Consider the following 14839-nt stretch of genomic DNA (forward strand, 5'->3'; position numbering starts at 1 on the left):
TTTGTGTAAACTCAAGTGGCAAATCCTCTTAAGCATTTCATCGAACACCTCTTGTGCATGTGAAGAAGAGAGGAAAGCAATACACCCCTCTTGTGAAGATAGTGAAAAAATGGCTAAGTGTGGCTCACACTTGGGCAGGGGCAAGGTTATATAGCCAGAGGGGGGCCTTTGGACTCGGTTTGTCATACAAACCGGGACTAAAGGGTTCCCCACGACTGACACGGCCTGCCGCGCCCTGCGGTGGACCCTTTAGTCCCGGTTTGTATGACAAACCGGGTCCAAAGGCCGCTACAGGACAGGCGCCAGCGGGTGGGGTCGTCCTGGGCAGAAACGAACCGGGTCCAATGGGGGCATTGGACCCGGTTTGGTTCAGCAGTGGGACATTTGCTTGGGACCAAAGGCCTCTTCTCCACTAGTGCGTGCACGTTTTCCTTAGAGCTACCGCGTCAAGCCGACATCCCGACCAGCAGAGTGCGACTTTCTGTGCTTTACTTTCAACCGCGATGAGGTCTGCGTTTCTTAGCGGATAACGTGTTGAGCTATGCCCAATAATAGTCGTAAGATGAAGTAGCAGATCCTGAACCAGCTTTGGACGCTCTCAATGTCAATGCTACGGGCAGCGAAGCACGTAACGCCGCCAGGTAGGCCAGCCCAATCGATAGAAGCGTTCCAGCAAAACGAAGGAAAAGTACAACTCAAAGCTTCCGCCATACCGACGCTCGGAACACTCACCGGCGCTCAAACACGTGGGAGCTTAGAGCTCTTTAGAGCATCTCCACTCATCTCCCCGACGAGGTCCCCGAACGACGTTTTTTCCATCCGGACGGTGTAATTTGGCCCAGTCACGCCCCCGGTTCCTCGTTTTCGTCCGGATTTGGGCCTAAATTCATCCGGCGATCCCACGCCATCCCCGGCCCCCCGGGGAGCGCTCGGGGACTCCGGACGAAACGAAAGCGCGGGAAACACCGAGGAAACTTCCCGCGCGTCTGGTGGCCCCAACTTGTCGGCGAGAGAAACCAATCGTCGTCCTCATCGCATCGTCTTCCGCGCGCTGTAAAAGCCTGCCGCCGGTCTGCATTCGCCGGCCACGCGGCGAGTTAATGTCGTCATCTTCCGCGCACGCATCGTCTTCCGCGCGCACTAAAGGCTGCCGCCGGTCAGCTCGCCGCGGACGCGCCGCATTCCACGCGGCATTAATCACCAGCGCCAGCCGCGCCTATATACGCCGGTCCGCTCGCCGCGAGGCGTACCCCGTGCTCCACTCTCCCTCCACTCTCCCTCTACTCTCCCGATGGCGTTCTACGACGACGACGGCGCAGCCAACAACGGCTTCCCCCGCCGGTCGCTCCACGCGTGGGAGGGGCACCTCCTCCACCAGGCGGGGTACCCCTGCCCGCCGGACACGAGGCCTCCCAGTGGCGGGTGGCGGCTTAGTGCTGGCGGCGTACCAATCCCGCCGCCGCCTCATGGCCACGCCCTCGACGTCGCCATCGAGGAGGCGCGGATGACCTTGACGGATGAGGAGCGCGCCGAGCCACGCCACCACCCCGACAACTACACGGCGTGGAACTCGTACTTCCTGCAGCGGTGGGAGCGGGAGCTCGCCTCCTACGACGGCCCGCCGCCTCCGCCTCCGCGCAACAACGCCGCGGGCCGCCGACGTTGGTGGAGCGCGCCGGGCCGGACACTCGAGGCCGTCCTCGATCACATCGAGGGCGGAAACTTCCCGGTGCTCACGATGCCCCCTCCATCGAGGGCATCGGCGAGCCGCCGCCGGGGAAACGTCTGGCAGCCACGGCGCATGGCTGCCAGCTCGTCGTCTTCCGGATCGGCGCCGAGGTCATCCTTGGCGCCGGTGAAGAGGGAGGAGGCGACGTCGCCTTCGACGCCGGTCCGCGTCAACAAGGAGCCGGCGTCTCCGCCGCCGACCAGAGGGCGCAGCAGTGGCGCCCTCGTCATCCGCGACCAACCCTCCCAGCCTGGGCGGAAGAGGAAGGCGGCGAAAAAGGAGGACGCCGCGGCCGCCGCCGCAAACAGGCTCGCCGAGGAGGAGGCGAAGCGCGCGGAGGACGCCGCCGTGGCGGAGGCGATCGCCAAGTCGCTCAACGACCTGGTGCCCGCCGACAACGCCCTCCCCGAGGACGCCGCCCTAGCGTGGTCCAGGCGCGAGTGGGAGTGCGAGGAGGCGGAGCAGCAGCGGCGGCTGATGGACCTGGCCGCCGCACGCCGACTCGCCGCGCGCACCGCTCCAACCGCCGCCGACGAAGCCGCGCGCTACCGCCGTCCTGCGACGCCTCCATCCGGCGTCGTTGCCCCCGTCGTCGACCTCGAGTCCTCGGACGACGAATGGTACAAGCCATCCCCGGGGTGGGGAGACGCCGGCCAGGGCAGCAGCCGCCAGGCCGCGCCGCCGAAGGTGCCGAAGGTCGAGGACGACGGCTCCGACGACGGCGGCGACGACTACACGGTGTTCTACCGCCGTATGGACATGTAGAGCGCCGTGTTTTAAAATTAGCATTTGAATTCCCCTAGCCGAATTCGAAATATAGTCGAATTATTTCGAATTCGGCCTCTAAGTATTAACTCCGCTCGTTTTAGTCTAAATATCATTAAATTTAGTCTATATTTGCCCGAATTTAGCCGAAGTTTATCAAGTTTCCGTTTTTCAAACTCGCATCGTCGTCTTCGCCTGAGCACGCGGCTGGAAAACTACTCCTCCCCACGCCAAATCTTCCTTCAATCCGGACGAAAATTTCTCCGAATTTGGGCGTGGGGAGCGCCAACGAGTAGGGATGCTCTTAGCATTACCGCCTCCACCGTGTCGCTGCACTCTTCTGATCCCAAACCACGTCCGCCCGCCCCGACGCCGTCGGTTTCGTCCGGCTGCTGGTTGGCCTACTTGCCTTCTTGCCTGCGTCGCTCTTGACGTCGGGTTCAAGTGGACATGCATGCGCGCATAATACCCTTGACTTTGAAGTTCCAAGATTGAACAAGGTTAATTTGTCCGTGCCCGCGTGCAAACTGTTTGCTTGTGAAGAATTTCTCTACAGATATAGGTGGCGATATTGGACGCGTGCTATCTGGTCTCCGCACTGATCACGCTAAAAGATAAACACGTACCTGGTGTCCGCACGGACCTCCCTGGCCTAAAGATAAATATGTACCGGTTCTCCGCACGGATCTCCCTGAGGTCTTGTTTGATTCTAGAATTCTAGTGGGGATTGCCGGAGATAATCTTCACCAAACTCTACATCCTCATTTATTTTAAATGCATGTTTAGTGTTAGAGTATTAAGTGAGTTTAATCCTCCTTTATTCCCACTTTTCTCTAAATCTTAGTGTATTGTTTTTCATTTTCAATATTTTTTTGCGAAAAATTCACCGATCTATTAACAATCATCAACAGTAGTAGAAATAGCTCAAAAAGTAATAAAAATTATAAATAGGTACTTGGACCACCTAGCGACGACTACATACACTGGCACGAGCCGAAGGCGCGCTGCCGGCCTCGCCCCTCCATCACCGAAGTCTGACAAAGCTTATCGTAATAGAGCTTATTGTAGTAGACAGAGGGGAAGCCGTCGTGCTAAGGCCCCAAAAAACAACACACCAGAGCAGCAACCATCGCCAATAATGACAACCGTAGATCGGAAGAGACTGAAATGAAACCATACGAACGAACATGAAAACCGACCGGGTCCCTGGAGATCCGCCGGGCACACGACTTCAAGCGCCCTCCGCCAGTGCTAGACGCACCACCGGAGCGACGATAGGATGGAGAGGACCTTATTTTAACTTCGAGATGTAGCCGCCGCCTCAACATCTTGAAAAAGATACTGAAAAACAACAGACATAAAGAATAGAAACTCCCCGCCGGCGAGAGGCCGTGGTCCACCATACCTTCAAGGCCCCAAGGCCGCTGAATGCGGTATCGCCGACGAGGAGGACGAAACCCTAGATTGGTTTTGTGGCGGAGCCGCCTCTTGATCCTCTCCTGGCTGGACGTACCGATTCGGTCTGAAACTAAGGAATAACCCCCGATACTCTACTTCTACACATATCATTATTTTTCATGCCAAGGTATCGATCATCAAATGAAACTGAATTCTTCATTATTTTGAATCATGCCTACACACATGAAGTTTCAGAGCATCCATCTGTGGCTGATAGCAGTGGCTGAACATGGCCTGCAAGGCTGCAACTACAATCAATCGAAGGAAGGCTATATACAAAAGCCGCGGTTGGTGCAAGTAACAGGACGGTGAGGTAGAGTTCGGTAGAGAAAAGAAGATCACTACATGCTCATCGTACATACATCTTCCTCTCTATATTCTTTTTTTTCCTATTCCATGCATCATACCTTGCGTCTCATCTGTCTCTCTTTTGTCAGGAATCATGATGCGCATCTTATTAGACTACGTACATAGCAAGGATTTAGCTAAAACGCTTAAGTTTGATATCGATGCGTATTGAGCCGCATCTGCTTTTATCCACACTGCATATGGACTTGATCTCAAAAGATAGACATGTTTGCTTTGGTATATGAATGTATGGTTCCCTACTGCATGCAGCTAGCACGTTACATTTGCATGCATGCATGTACGGAGTGTATGGTACTAAATATTTAGGTTGAAGCGAAGTTGGTGCACCCGGGTGCCGTGCATCCATTTGTGAAAATTTTCAAAAAATACTACTCCCTCCAATCCATATCACTTGCCACTAAAATAGGTGTATATTTGTAATCAAAATATATCTAGATACATCTTTATTAGTGTCAAATAATATGAATCTGAGGGAGTATTTCAAAGTTTTAGAAAAATTCGAAAAAATGCACGCATGTATATATTAGGTTGACACTTACTTGTGCAAGTGGAGAAGAGGCCTTTGGTCCCAAGCAAATGTCCCAGTGCAGAACCAAACCGGGACCGATGGGGGGCATTGGTCCCGGTTCGTTTTGCCCAGGGCGATCCCACTAGCTGGAGCCTGTCCGGTAGTGGCCTTTGGTCCCAGTTTGTACTAAAAACCGGGACTAAAGGGTCGGCGGCAGGGCGCGGCAGACCGTGTCAGGCGTGGGAAACCTTTAGTCCCGGTTTGTAATACAAACCGGGTCCAAAGACCCCCCCTCTGGACCCGGTTTGTATTACAAACCGGGACAAAGTCCCCAATCTGGCTATATAACCTTGCCCCTGCCCAAGTGTGAGCCACACTTGGCCATTTTTTCACTTTCTTCACAAGAGGGGTGTATTGCTCTCCTCTCTTCTTCACATGCACAAGAGGTGTTCGATGAAATGCTTAAGAGGATTTGCCACTTGAGTTTATACAAATCAAGCCACACTTAACTTGCTTTTTTCTTTTTCATCGAGGTTAACAACTTTATCCTTTTCATCTGTAATTGATAAAATGCATGTGTATATATACATCGTGATGTTCTGTAATGGTTTTGATCAGCTTAATTATATCATGCAGATGAATCGGCAATGGATGTACATTGACCGACGGTTTGACGAGTTCACTTCAGGCCTGGATAATTTTATGGCCGTGGCGGAGGCAAACAAACATGGTGGCTTCATGTATTGTCCATGCAAACAAACATGGTGGCTTCATGTATTGTCCATGTGTTGACTGCAAGAATACCGTAAATTACGCTCACTCGAGTCTCATTCACAGCCACCTTCTGCGATCCGGTTTCATGCCCAGTTACTATTGTTGGACCAAGCACGGAGAAAGAGGGGTTATGATGGAAGACAATGAAGAAGAGGAAGAGGATGATGACGGTTATCCCAATTTCCCTGAATACGATGATACTGCAGAAGGCAATGAAGACAATGAAGTAGAAGATCAAGAGGCACCAGATGAGCCTGCTGATGATGATCTTGCTCGGGCCATTGCTGATGCAAGGAGAGAATGTGAAACTGAAAAGGAAAGGTTGGCCTTCGACAAGATGATAGAAGATCACAATAAATTGTTATACCCAACTTGCGAAGATGGCCATAAAAAGCTAGGCAGCACACTGGAATTGTTGCAATGGAAGGCAGAGAACAGTGTCACTGACTCAGGATTTGGAAAGTTGCTGACAATAATTAAGAGGAAGCTTCCAAGGGGTAACGAATTTCCCGCCAGTACGTACGAAGCGAAGAAGATTGTCTGCCCTCTAGGATTAGATGTGCAAAAGATACATGCATGCATTAATGACTGCATCCTCTACCCCGGTGAGTACGAGAATTTGGATGCATGTCCGGTGTGCACTGCATTGCGGTATAAGATTAGACGAGATGACCCTGGTGATGTTGAGGGCGAGCGCCCCAGGAAGAGGGTTCCTGCCAACGTTATGTGGTATGCTCCTATAATACCAAGGCTGAAACGCTTGTTCAGAAATAAAGAGCATGCTAGGTTGTTGCGATGGCACAAAGAAGACCGTAAGAAAGACGTGATGTTGAGGCACCCTGCTGATGGCTCCCAATGGAGAAAAATCGATAGAGAGTTCCCAAACTATGCACATGATGCAAGGAACTTAAGGTTTGGTCTAAGTACAGATGGCATGAATCCTTTTGGAGAGCAGAGCCGCAGCCATAGCACCTGGCCTGCGACTCTTTGTATATCTAACCTTCCTCCTTGGTTGTGCATGAAGCGGAAGTTCATTATGATGCCAGTGCTCATACAAGGCCCGAAGCAACCCGGGAACGACATTGATGTGTACCTGAAGCCATTAGTCGAAGAACTTCTACAGCTGTGGTCCCTAGCAGGTGTACGTGTGTGGGACGAGCACAAGCAGGAGGAATTTGACCTAAGAGCGCTGCTTTTCGTAACTATCAATGACTGGCCTGCTCTTGGTAACATTTCAGGACAGTCAAACAAGGGATACAATGCATGCACGCACTGTTTACATGAGCTCGAAGGTGATTATTTGGAAAAATGTAAGAAGGTCATGTACCTGGGGCATCATTGATTTCTTAGGACTACCCATCCCGTAAGGAAGAAAGGCAAGCATTACAACGGTGAGGCTGATCACCGGAGGAAGCCTCCCCATCGTGATGGTGTTGATATATTTGGTATGGTCAAGGATCTTGGAAAGGGTCCTGGCGGACGGTCTGTTCCGAATGACGATGCCGGACACGCGCCCATGTGGAAGAAGAAATCTATATTTTGGGATCTACCCTATTGGGAAGTCTTAGAGGTCCGCTCTTCAATCGATGTGATGCACGTGACGAAGAATCTTTGCGTGAACCTGCTAGGCTTTCTGGGTGTGTACGGGAAGACAAAAGATACACCAGAAGCACGGGAGGACCAGCAACGTAGGAAAGACCCCAAAAAACTGCATGAGAGAGTTAAAGGACGTCATTACTCAAGCTACGCTCTTACAAAAGCAGAGAAGGAAATATTTTTTGAATGTCTGAGCAGTATCAAGGTCCCGTCTGGCTTCTCCTCCAATATAAAGGGAATAATAAATATGGAGAAGAAAACATTCCAGAACCTGAAGTCTCATGACTGTCACGTGATAATGACACAGTTGCTTCCGATTGCATTGAGGGGGATTCTACCGGAAAATGTTCGACTGCCCATTGTGAAGCTATGTGCATTCCTCAATGCAATTTCTCAGAAGGTAATAAATCCAGAAATTCTACCGAGGTTGCAGAATGATGTGGTCCAATGTCTCGTTAGTTTTGAGCTGGTGTTCCCACCATCCTTCTTCAATATTATGACACATCTCCTCGTTCACCTGGTCGATGAGATTTCCATTCTCGGTCCTGTGTTTCTACACAATATGTTCCCTTTCGAGAGGTTCATGGGAGTCTTAAAGAAATATGTTCATAACCGTGCTAGGCTAGAAGGAAGCATCTCCAAGGGCTATGGAACAGAGGAGGTCATTGAATTCTGTGTTGACTTTATTCCTGACCTTAAGCCGATTGGTGTTCCTGAATCGCGGCATGAGGGGAGACTAAGTGGAAAAGGCACGCTAGGAAGGAAATCAATGATATGTAGGGACGGGATTTCTTTGACTCAAGCACACTACACAGTTCTACAAAGTTCCACCTTGGTGGCTCCATATATCGGTTACCACAAGAACTTTCTACGCTCCCAGAACCCGGGGCAGTCGAACGATTGGATTAGACGTGAACACATGTTGACTTTCGGCGGTTGGTTGCAAAAACATCTCCCGAATAACAAAGATATTGAAGATCAGCTGTACTTGCTGGCCTAGACACCATCTTCGATTGTAGTTACTTTCCAAGGGTACGAGATAAATGGGAATACATTTTACACGATCGCCCAAGATAAAAAGAGCACCAACCAAAACAGTGGTGTACGATTTGATGCAATAATGAATGAAGGCCCAAATGACACATATTATGGTTACATAGAGGATATATGGGAACTTGACTATGGACCGTCTTTTAAGGTCCCTTTGTTTAGGTGCAAATGGGTCAACAAAACAGGAGGCGGGGTTCAGGTAGACAAGTTGTATGGAATGACAATAGTGGATCTCAACAATCTTGGGTATAGAGACGAACCATTTGTCCTAGCCAAGGATGTGGCCTAGGTTTTCTATGTGAAGGATATGTCTACCAAACCAAGAAAACGGAAACATAAGGAAACAAATACATCAAACGATGAGCCAAAGTGCCACATAGTTCTTTCTGGAAAAAGAAACATCGTGGGAGTGGAGGACTAGACAGACATGTCAGAAGATTATAATAAGTTTGATGAAATTCCACCCTTCAGAGTGAACATTGATCCAAGCATCAAGTTAAATGATGAAGATGCTCCATGGTTACGGCCGAAGAAGATTAAATGATGAAGATGCTCCATCATCAAGTTAATTGAAGAATGTTCATGGCACAAATGAGTATCTCAACATGGCAATCAATTTCCCATTTATTTTTGTGTAATCATTTAACTATATGTAAGATATTAAAAGTGGAGATGCGCCACGGGAGATTTCCCAACCCTTTCCCCAACACTGTTAGAGGAGATGTAGTCGTTCAGGGGCTTGCAGGGAAAAATTCCAAGGCGCAATTTCTGAAGATGTCGTAGGGCGTGTGCACCAACGACATCTTCGAGAAACTGCGCCACGGGAGATTTCCCAACCCTTTCCCCAACACTGTTAGAGGAGATGTAGTCGTTCAGGGGCTTGCAGGGAAAAATTCCGAGGAGCAGCTTCCGAAGATGCCGTAGGGCGTGTGCACCAACTACATCTTCGAGAAGCTGCGCCACGGGAGATTTCCCAACCCTTCCCTTCATCCATGGGAATGAAACTCTGCTTGGCTTGTTGATCTGCTTGGCAAGGCGTATCGATGCTCCTTTTATAGGCACGACACCTCTTCTACTTTGTCTTGTTCCTTCGACAGGGCGTCATGCGCTACATGCTTTATCTCATCGAGCAGTGCATCCACCCATGCGTTCTTATCCTACCGACATCTTTAGTCCCGGTTGTACCCACCAGCCGGGACTAAAGGTTACCCACACGTCCTTATCCCACCGACAGTTTTGTTAGATGACAAAAAAGGATCTTTCGTCCCGGTTGTACCCACCAGCCGGGACTAAAGATTACCCACACGTCCTTATCCCACCGACAGTTTTGTTAGATGACAAAAAATGATCTTTAGTCCCGGTTGTACCCACCAGCTGGGACTAATGTTTTCGGCGCCACTGCGTTCCCGCCTATTTTTCTTCCCGCGCTTTCCACTGCTTCCCACCTCCGTCCTCCCGCCATTTTTTCACTATATATATGTAGGCTTGGCCTCCATTTACATATCACATCTAGACTCATATCTGCAAACCTCATCACTCTGTCCCATGGCTTCCATCGTATCTCTAACCCTCCGGGAGGCGGAGGCACTTTGCGCGTCGAACTACCCCTGCCCGCCGGGCTACCGCGTCCCGACCGGCTGGTTGCTGAGCGTCGGAGGCGTACCGGTCCCTCCTGTCCCTCTAGGTGTGGCGCGCGAGATGGCCATCACGAACCACTATTACTTCGAGCTCACGCCAGAGCAGCGGATGAATCCCAGTGGCATCCCGACTACAACCCGACTTGGGAAAGCTTCTTCATCAATCGGCGTGAGAGGGCGCTTGCCAGGCACGAGGAGGGCGGCCCACTTCCTTCGAACTTCAACGAGGCCGGCCGTCGGCTGTGGTGGCGCGACCGGACTCTCCAGGGCGTCATGGCCTACCGTAGCCCCCGCCTGCGCTACCCTCAGTTCCAGCCCACGCGTGCTCTCCCGCCGAGGTTCGACTACCGCGACCCCGATGCCAGCGACGATGATGATGGCGACTATGACGACTACAGTGGCGAGTACTATAGGGCTAGGCACGAGTATGACTGAATGACTCGAACAGTCGAATCTGGCCATGTATCTTAATTAATTTTCAGTTGAGCTCTATACTTTAATTCCATGTATCTAGCGGGAAACTTTTCTCATCATCAGCGTCTACCACAACGACTTTATTGAAAATACAATTAAAATAGATAAACAACTAGTCTAATCGATCTACTCGTCGTCAGAGGTTGTCTCGGTCCAAATGTCATCCCACCGAGGGTCGTTGTCGGCCCAAGTTGTATTCGGGTTGTCGAGCTCGAACACGGCGACGGCCCGACGGTGGCGCCTGTTGGGTCAGCGAAGAACGTGTCGGTGTTGTCGACGTCGTTGGGGAACTGCGCCCTCAACTGGCGCATCAACTCCTCGTCGTGCTCGGCGATGGCGATCCGGCGCTGCACCTGGCGGTGGCGGCGACGGTCCTCGTCGTCAACGAGGCACGGCGTCAGCGCGAGGAACTCCGCCTCCTGTAGCGATTTGACGTCTGGGAAGTTCATGTCGCGCCGTGGCCGCCGAAATCGCCATGCGGCCGCGTCGTAAGCGCGCGCTGCCAGCTCCGGGGTGTTGTTCGTGCCGAGGGTGAGCCGGAAGCCACCGGCGCGCATCTCGGCGTAGAACCTACCATTCGGACGCGCTCGGACGCCACGGAAGCCGGACGAGCCGCGACAGCGCGGCGGCATCCCGGCGACGAATGAACGGAGGCGACGGCGACGTGTGGTTCCGCGCGCACGCGGCGCTTTATAGCACAGCGACGCGACAAGTTTGGCGACAGGTGGCGCGGGGAAGCGGCGGGGCGTGGCACGTGGAAGCGACATCTACACGTCGCACGCCGGCGGCGGCGAGGCGAGGCACATGGAAGCGGCGGCGACAGGTGGCGCGGGGAAGCGGCGGGGCGTGGCACGTGGAAGCGGCATCTACACGTCACACGGTGGTGGCGGCGGGGCGAGGCACGTGGAAGCGGCGGCGACAAGTGGCACGGGGAAGGGACACGTGGCACGTCAGTGGCGGTGGCCAATACATGGCGGTGGCGGTGGTGGCCAGTACACGGCGGTGGCGGCGGTGGCCAGTACATGGCGGTGACGGTGGTGGCCAGTACACGGCGGTGGCGACGGTGGCCTGTACATGGCGGTGGCGGTGGCGGCGGTGGCCAGTACACGGCGGTGGCGGCGGTGGCCAGTACATGGTGGTGACGGTGGTGGCCAGTACACGGCGGTGGCGGCGGTGGCCAGTACATGGCGGCGGCGGTGGACACGTGTGGCACGGCGGTGGCCAGTACGTGGTTTTTTTTGATTTGAAATAAGGCGGGAACGATTTTTTTTAAAAAAAATTGGCCTTTGGTCTCGGTTTGTAGTACAAACCGGGACTAAAGGCCTATTTTGCGCGCGCAGCGAAGATCGCAGCAAAATAGGCCTTTAGTCCCAGTTTGTATTACATACCGGGACCAAAGGGGGGCCTTTGGTCCTGGTTTGTAATACGAACCGGGACCAAAGGGAGGGGGCAGTATATAACTGCTCCTTCGTCTCCGTGCGGAGATCAATCACGCGGAGACGAACGAACGATGCCACCAGGCTGCCCAATTTGCCACCGCCCGCCGTCGCCGTCGCCACCGCGCCCGCTCCCGCCGTCGCCACCGCGCCCGCCCACCGCCCGCCCACGCCACCTGCCGCCCCCGCGGCCGCCTCCTCGCCGTCCGCCGCGCCCCCGGCCGCCAACTCGATCCGCCGGTAAGCGCTGGCGCCGCCCACCCCGCTCTTCTCCTTTTTTTATTCAATTGTTAGATTAGTTAATTTGTTAGGTTAATTGTTAGATTAGTTAGTAAAATAGTTAGTTAGTGTTAGTGAAAATAGTTAGAAATTTCGTGAATAATTAGTTAGTTAGTGTTAGTGTTAGAAAAATAGTTAGTGTTAGTGTTAGAAAAATAGTTAGTGTTGATGAGGGCCGCCGCGCCGGTAACCACTACGCTCGCGATGGCGCCCCCAAAATACGGTAGTGCCGACGCCCCTGCCGGCGCCCCCAAAATAGAGTATGTAGTGCCGGCGCCCCCAAACGGTAGTGCTGGCGCCGACTAACATAAAAGTAGTGAAGTTATTTTTTTATTTATGTGAACGTTGGTACATACATATATGATTTGTTTTCGTAGCTACGATGCCGCGACAGCCGCCGCGCCGTGGTCTGACTCTTCTAGAGGAGATGCAGCAGCTGGGGGAGGTCCGGGACTGGGCTCCGCCGGGGTGGCACTGGGAGGTCTTAGCTTCCCGGTCGCGCACCTTGGTGCGGAATCCAGGTCCCGTCGTCGACCCGGATATTCTATGGTGGAGGTCTTATGGGCCACGGTCGTTTCAGAGGGAGCCGGCCCCGCCGGAGGAGGTAGCTCAGCGCATTGCGGCGGAGGACGAGCACGTTCGCCGTTACATGTATGCGTTAGACAACATGTATAGGACCGATGGAGCGTTATGCAGGGATCTCATGTTAGCTATGCTCCCGTGACTGTTCCGTGGCTTTGGGGGTTCACCCGACGCGGCTCAGGACCCGGTCGGCGCGTTATAGGACCCGGTCGGCGCGGTTGAGAGGTTGTAGTAGTGATTGATGTATTAGGGTTAAATAAACATGAACCCGATCTATGTATGCATGTAACTGCACTATCTGCTTTCAGCACTATATTATCGATCCTTAGTTAAGAACTACATATGTAACTCCATTTTCAGTTTTCTGCGTTATCCTTAATTTGATCATATGATGGTTCCTATATATAGCTTGCAACTCATTGTAGAAAGCATGTTGGGACAGAGAGATGAAACTCAAGAAAATTTCATGGCTGACCTCATAGCCAACGGTACTCTGGATGATCGCGACGACGACGTTATTCCAGATGATGGCGGTGACGATGTCACCGCAACTTTTTTGAATGACTCCGGTGAGGGAGTGGAGAATATTGAGGAAGAAGATCCTAATGGCTCCGGTGAGGAAGAAGATCATCATAATGGCTCCAGAACCGTAGTTATCACCCATGTATATAAATTAATTAAACCGCTGTTGATCGACTAGATGCATTAACTAATTAAATTGTACTGACTATGAATTATTTCTTTTTTAGCCCTCCGGATCGAGCACTTCTTCTGGAAAGTCGAAGAAGCGAGGCCGGGCCAAAAAGTTGGACGACGGTGTTAGGCACGAAATCACCCATATCGCTAAGGATGGTAAACCGATTGCTCTAGAGAAAAGTGCAAAGTCATTTATAGCTCAATGCGGAGTGCTTGTTGGGGACCACGTCCCGATCACCGTTCGAGAATGGAACAAGCCGAAGGGACTAGTGCTGTCTGCAGAGGAAGAAGCTCAAGGTCTTTATATCGATGATGTAGCCAAAGACAGCATTCTGACCAAGCTCATGTCACATTTCAACATAGTACCAGAGGGGGATGCCGCTGAAAAGGCCAAGATGGAGCAGGCCCTACGCGACTTTGTCAAGAAGAAGATGGTCGAACTATTCAAGAACCACAAGAAAAGATTGCGCGGCTTTATCAAGAAAGACAAGACTCCAGACAGTGAGAAGGTAAAAAATCACTGGGACGAATTCGTGAAGTACAGCATGGAGTCAGAAGAATTTAAGAAAAGTTCGGAAACAAATAAGGCAAATGCTGCGTTGAAGCTATATCACCAAATTCTGGGTCCAGGTGGATACAGGGCTAACCGTCCTAAGTGGCAGGCAGCTGAGGCGGAACTGACCAGGAAAGGGATCAGATTAGGGACACACGGTTGGATCGAACGGTTTAAGGAGTGGTTCTACGGGATTGGGGGAACGTTGCATCCAGAAACGGAAGTGCATCTATAAGAAAGCTCATCTGAAGTTTCCCATCGAAGCCCTGGAACAAGCACATAAGGACGTGGAGGAGGGGAGGTTCCAGCCCGAAAGAGAGAACGATGAGCTGACACGCGCCCTTGGGAACAAAGAACATGGTGGACGAACATGAGGCACAGAAGGCTCCGTTCCGTGGAAGTATGACTTTCCTGCGGAAAGGAAGAGATTTCCTGATAAAAGCCATGAGAGGAGAAAGGCAAGGGAAACAGACCGCATAGCGTCCTTAGAGGAGGGTTTTAGCACCATGAAAGCCCAATTAACCATGGTAACCCAAGTACTTACATCCCAGCTTGGACAGCAGGACATTCAGGCCATACCCCACTTTGTCGTGCAGCCCTATGATGATCCAGAGATGGCATCGATGATCGAACGGGAGGCTAGAGCTCAGAGAGCATCAGTTGAGTACGAAGATTACTATCCAACGACTCAAGTGGTAAACAAGTATAGATACGGATCTGATCTCGTCAAACCTGGCAAGCTCGCGCGTCTAGGGACTCAGATGCGAAGGTTGCATGAATGGTACCTAAAAGCCTGTCAAAGAGGTGATCGCTACCTCACGGTGTATCTTAGAGATGAGCATTACTTCCGGGGGGACGAGGAGATAAACCTTGAGTTAGAAGAACTGTTTCAGTTATTCAATCAAGACGCCCTCGACAAAGCTGTCATCAGTT

The 14839-nt window shown here is 51.9% G+C and overlaps 1 pseudogene; it reads left to right on the plus strand.

Moving 5' to 3' along the window:
* The first annotated feature begins 5371 nt into the window (after positions 1-5371).
* LOC139835647 (uncharacterized) lies at positions 5372-12040 on the plus strand (annotated as a pseudogene).
* Positions 12041-14839: the final 2799 nt, after the last annotated feature.

This window comes from Lolium perenne, chromosome 2, assembly GCF_019359855.2.
Source record: "Lolium perenne isolate Kyuss_39 chromosome 2, Kyuss_2.0, whole genome shotgun sequence".
Taxonomy (NCBI): Eukaryota; Viridiplantae; Streptophyta; class Magnoliopsida; order Poales; family Poaceae; genus Lolium; species Lolium perenne.